The sequence below is a fragment of the Aplysia californica genome, unplaced genomic scaffold (assembly GCF_000002075.1).
Source record: "Aplysia californica isolate F4 #8 unplaced genomic scaffold, AplCal3.0 scaffold02340, whole genome shotgun sequence".
Lineage (NCBI taxonomy): Eukaryota > Metazoa > Mollusca > Gastropoda > Aplysiida > Aplysiidae > Aplysia > Aplysia californica.
Window position 1 is genome coordinate 44,749 of NW_004799610.1, and position 6,092 is coordinate 50,840.

At 41.8% G+C, this 6,092-nt stretch overlaps 1 long non-coding RNA gene across 1 annotated transcript in view; it reads left to right on the top strand.

Annotated features, from left to right (window-relative positions):
• The window catches only part of LOC106014099, a 4,067-nt gene extending 1,133 nt beyond the window's left edge, over positions 1 to 2,934 (top strand). Inside the window, exon 2 of the long non-coding RNA XR_001185520.2 lies at positions 2,056 to 2,934. This is a non-coding gene — a long non-coding RNA (uncharacterized LOC106014099). The remainder of the gene's footprint in view (positions 1 to 2,055) is intronic.
• Positions 2,935 to 6,092: the final 3,158 nt, after the last annotated feature.

Genomic DNA, 6,092 nt, shown 5'->3' on the forward strand with positions numbered 1-6,092 from the left:
ACACTACGGTCACGTCGTAGACAGGCAGGTAGATATAAGGAGGGGGCGACAGGCGGCAGGATTCGTATCTCTTCTCTTATAATTTCCCCGAGTGATTGTCTTTTTGTGTTGTTATTCTTCTCTCCCCCCCCTCTCTCTCTTTCTTTTCTTCCCTCTTTGTCTCTCTGTCTCTCTGTCTCTTTCTCTTCTTCCCTCTGTCTCTCTCTCTGCCTCTCTCTCTGCCTCTCTCTCTTTGTCTTTCTCAGTCTCTATCTCTCTCTATCTCTCTCTGTCTCTATGTCTCTCTGTCTCTTTCTTTCTCTCTCTCACCCTCTCTCTCTCTTTCTTTTCTTCCCTCTTTGTCTCTCTGTCTCTCACTCTCTCTTTCTCTTCTTCCCTCTGTCTCTCTGTCTCTCTGTCTCTCTGTCTCTCTGGTTGATTGCACACCACCCCTCGTCTGTGCTCAGAAATAGAAAAAACATAAACATTTGGAAGCGGAAGCCGCGTTGTCTCTGATTCGAAAGCGAAACTGCATACAGTTGCGAACGTGTTGTCTGTGCCTTGTTGATCTGAATTCGGAACCTAAGGTAATGATCAGATGGCTGTGGTGGTTTATTGTAGCTGAAAGCTTTGCAGTGTAGACTAGTATAGATCTATATCTAGACTCTAGATGATGTATCGTGTAGAACCAAACAAGAGCCACAGAGTCTCCCGAGGGAGAGAGACCAGATCTAGACCTCCTTAGATCTATATATCTAGATATAAATTATTATAAATATAAATATAGATCTAGAATCTAGAATGTAGACCTAGGCCTAGGCTTGCCTCTCCTTCTTAGTAGTCCCTCACTTATTATAACTAACTAATGTCCACTGGAACTGCATGCAATGTACTGGCCTTTGTAGAGCTAAATCTAAGTTTGTTTGAAGTTTGATGGGAATAGCACACAGTGAGCCTAACCCTAATTACTAATACTAATACTAATTTAGTAAAACAAATTTAAGCTTCCTCTATTACCGAGTATTGGCATTCACTAATTAATGACTAGATTCTAAATCTAATGGCAATGTTAGATCTATCTCAGCTGGGCACTTTGTAGAGCTAAATCTAGGGTTGTTTAGAAAAGCGTTTGATTGTATATCACACGGTGAGCCGAACGCTTAGTCAACCAAGTAAGCTTCCTATTACTATTATTATCATTACCGACTTAGAATGACATTCACTAACAAATGACTATAATGGCAATGCTCAATGCTAGATCTAGGGTTGTTTAGTGTTTGATTGGAAATGTCACACAGTGAGCCGAACGGTTTTAACTAATTAAAAGTTGGGGGCTCGGGTGACTAATCAACTAAGTGAGTAGGCCTAGATCTCGAACCGTCATTTCAGTTTGGGAAATTTTTCGCAGCTCGTCCGACACAAAAGCATAAGCCTAGATTTTTTGTCGAATAACTTTCGATCCCGTTTACTTTTAACCTAGATTCTCTAAACGGCACTCTTCGAGGGAAGTGGTCCCGGCTTAACACCATAGAAATAACACTAAGACTTGTAGTCAGAAACAAAAACAGAAGTCGAGTAAAAAAGCTGTCTTCGGTAATTTTTTTCCCTTACTTCAAGTTTAGAATATTTCCCACATTAATTTTTTAATCGGCTTCCTTTTTTGTTTCCGATTGCAAGTGTTATTTCTACGGAATTAGGCCGGGACTACTTCTCCCGAAGAGTGCCCTCTAAACGAGTGACAACCCCGTTTTGTTTTTTCGAGCAAAACTTTTTTCAACGTTATAGATTGGTGTGGAAGGGCACTTTTCTTAGAGAGGCCAGAATATTGCTCGATATGAGTCGGGCGGAACTATTTTCTTACGGATATTGATAAGTAAATGGGACAAACTGATACAAGACCGGGAACGGTAGCTCGATAACATTAACAATCAGTGCCGTCTGTCTCAAGTCATCCGTAAGAAAATCGTGTCTTTTCATCGGACAGGCTACAGCACGGGCAAAAATAGTTTTGGTGTCGACGGACATCCCCGCTCCGTCCCTCATGTTTAAACCGACTGCGTCAGTGTCGTTCTGTAGGTATTAATTTTAAATAACGTTTCCAAGCCCTCTGACCTGGTAACCGTAACAGTTTTGGTCAGGTCCATTTTTCCACTTCTCTTTCCCCCGATCTCGGAATCTTCGCGGAGAGGAGCAGCGCCAGCCGTTTGCCAGCGACGAGGAGACGGTGAATTCTCACGCATCCTCAAACCCGCACACACGCACGCACCAACACACACACACACACACACACACACACTCGCGCGCGCTTGGCAGTCCGACCCGAAATAGGTATATTTCATTAAAACATTTCCAGTCGAAAGTCGGGCTTGAGTTGTTTTCTTATTCGTACAATCAGATAATATAAGTGAGACAAATTATCGATAAAAGACCAATGCGACAGCCATATACATATATTGTACGCACACAAACACACGCACATGCATGCATGCGCGCACGCACGCACGCATGCACACACGCTTGCACGCATGCACGCACACACTCAGGAAAAAAAGACAGGACGAGAGAGGGGAGAGAGAGAAAGAGAGGGAGAAAAAGAGAGAGAGAGAGAGTCAGCAGCACTTCCCGGTGTGTCCCGTAGGTCTGCGCTCATAGAAAAAGCTCACTTTGGGCGTATATTTTTCCAGTCTAGCGGAAAATACAAATCATCGCCAAACCTTTCGTGAAAGAGAAAAAAAATATTTTGAAAATAAGGGGCAAAGATGTTGTCACCTCATAACCCCTAATCCCCCCTCTCTCCCCTCCAACCCACCCTCTTTCTCTCTCTCTCTCTCTCTCTCTCTCTCTCTCTCTCTCTCTCTCTCTCTCTTTCTCTGTATTTTATAATTTAACTCGCTTGGTCTTTTACGTTCAGTCACGGCTTCCATCGCCTTTCTTCGGTAGATTGCACACCACCCCTCGTTTGTGCTCAGAAATTAGGAAAAACATAAACATTTGCCAAGCGGAAGCCGCGTTGTCTCTCATTCGAAAGCGAAACTGCATACAGTGCGAACGTGTTGTCTGTGCCTTGTTGATCTGAATTCAGAATTCAGAACCTAAGGTAATGATCAGATGGCTGTGGTGGTTTATTGTAGCTGAAAGCTGTGCAGTGTAGGCTAGTATAGATCTAGATTTAGATTTAGATCTAGACTCTAGATGTTGTATCGTGTAGAACCAAACAAGACTCACACAGAGTCTCACGAGGGAGAGAGACCAGATCTAGACCTAGATCTAGATCTAGAATCCACACCTAGGCCTAGGCTTGCCCCTCCTTCTTACTTCTTCTTAGTCCCTAACTTATTATAACTAACTAATCATAATGTCCACTGGAACTGCATAGGCTAGTATAGATCTAGATCTAGATCTAGATCTAGATCTAGATCTAGATTCTAGATGTTGTATCGTGTAGAACCAAACAAGACTCACAGCTAGTCAGCTACTCTAGGCTTGCTTCTCCTTCTTAGTACTTAGCTCTTAGTCCCTAACTTAGTATTAATAGATGTAGTCTGTAGTGATTCTAACTTATGACCACTGGCACTGCATGCAGTGTACAGGGGTAGGACTGGTCTTTGTAGAGCTAAATCTAGGGTTTTGTGTATAATGGGAATAGCACACGGTGAGCCTAACCTTAATACCTAATACTAATACTAGATCTAGATCTAGATCTAGTTTTCTAGATCCAGATCTAGAAGATTCTAATACTAATTTATAACTAATATTTAATAGGCCACCTCTATTCTCACCCGGAGTGAGAATAGTGCAGGCGAGTCTTGTGGCTATTCTCACCCGGTGCGCGTTCACCCTAAACCACAGAATTCTACACTGTGATAACAGAAAAATTGTAGAATTCTGTGCCGTGAACAAACGTTCCATTACAATTGTAGCCTACTAAAAGCGTACAATTTTGTCTGTGGGCAGTGGAGAGAGAGAGAGAAAGTGGCGACCCGCGTAGTTCGGCTCGATTCGAAAAGTTAAATAGCCATAGCATCTTTGTAGACAACCAAATTTATTTACTTTTGTGTTTTAACATCATTTTTTAACTTTGTTTTGGTCAATTTGATCGTCCACACCGATAGACAGTATTCAGAAAGAGACGGAGAGAGAGAGAAGAGGGGAGGAGTTGATCTTGCGAGAACTTCCGGGCGGGTGAGAATCTAATAGCCACTTTCTATTTAATAAAACAAACGAAGTGGCTTAAGTACGGCTAAACTGCCAGTCTATCCGTACTTAGATCTAGGGTTGGCCCAATCGACTCAAGCCTGTTAAGTACACAGGTCTCATTAGATCTAGATCTAGATCTAGATATAGTAATTATTCAGGTTCAAATACATGCAAGTCAGTAAGGCACCTTTTGGTTTTGTCTGAAATACAAATACTTTAGGCATTGCAAACTAAAAATTTCATTTACAATTCAGCCATCAATATTAAGTACGGCTAGCCTGACAGTCTAGCCGTCCTTAAGTACGGCTAGCCTGGATGTCTACCCGTACTTAAGTACGGCTAGACTGCCAGTCTAGCCGTACTTATCTTAGGCCCTATTAACATTAGAAAACAGGAGGTTTAAAATACATGCACTGTCATTAAGGCACCTGGTTTCGTCTCAAATACAAATACTTTAGGTACTGCACACTAAAAATGTATATTTACAATTCAGTAGGCCTATTTTTTGTAAATAGGTCAGTCTAGCCATCATATTAAGAATAAGTACGGCTAGCCTCTTCCTAAAACAAAAGCTTCACTAAGTAATGACTAGATCTAGATCTAGATTCTAGATCAAGATCTAATAGCAATGCTAGATCTATCTGAGCTGGGCACTTTGTAGAGCTAAATCTAGGGCTGTTTAGAAAAGTGTTTGATTGGAAATATCACTCGGTGAGCCAAAGGCTTAGTCAACCGAGTGAGAATCCTATTATTATATTATTACCGACTAATGGCATTCACTAACAAATGAGTTATCAAACTTCAAACAAACTTAGATTTAGCTCTACAAAGGCCAGTAATGGCAATGCTTAATGCTAGGACTTGGCTTTGTACAGCTAGATCTAGGGTTGTTTAGTGGTTGATTGGAAATGTCGCACGGTGAGCCGAACGGTTTTAACTAATTAAAAGATGGGGGTTCGGATGGCTAAGTAAGTGAGTGGGTCCAGATCTAGTGAGTTTAGACTCAACAGTAATGTTAAGCAAATGTCGGTGTTTGACACCGTTAACCAAACTGCCCCTCTGGGATCAATAAAATTGTAATTTATAAATGTATCTCTTTAATGGTTCACTTTGAAGTCAGTATTCCATGAGTAAGAAACGCGAGTGATTCTTGAATTAAAAAGTGGAGACCTCGAACCGTCATTTCAGTTTGGGAAATTTTCTGCGCTCGTCCGACGCAAAAACATAGGCCTAGATTTTTTGGCGAATAACTTTCGATCCCGTTTACTTTTAGCCTCGTTTCTCTAAACGGCATTCTTCGAGAGGAGTGGTCCCGGCTTAACTCCAAAGAAATAACACTAAGAGTTTGTAGTCGGAAACAAAAACGGAAGTAGGGTAAAAAAGCTGTCTTCGGTATTTTTTTGTCGTTCGAATTTAGAATATTTTCATCCTGATTTTTTTCTTCATCGGGTGGCATTGTGACCCTGGCAACTCAAGCCAGCTTTTTTAATCGGCTTCCGTTTGTGTTTCCGATTGCGAGTGTTATTTCTATGGAATAAGGCCGGGACCCCTAATTCTCCCAAAGAGTGCCCTCTAAACGCGTGACAACCCCGTTTTGTCTTTTCGAGCAATACTCATTTCAACATTACAGATTGGTGTGGAAGGGCACTTTTCCTGAGAGGCAAAAATAAAATATTGCTCGATATGAGTCAGGCGGAACTATTTTCTTACGGATATTGATGTAAATGGAACAAGACCGGGAACGGTAGCTCGATAACAATCGATGTCATCTGTCCCAAGTCATCCGTTAAAAAAAGCGTGTCTTTTCGTTGGACGGGCTACAGCACGGGCGAAAATAGTTTTGGTGCGGACGGACATCCCCGCACGGAACCTCAATTTTTAACCGACTGCGTCACTATCGTTCTGTAGGTATTAAT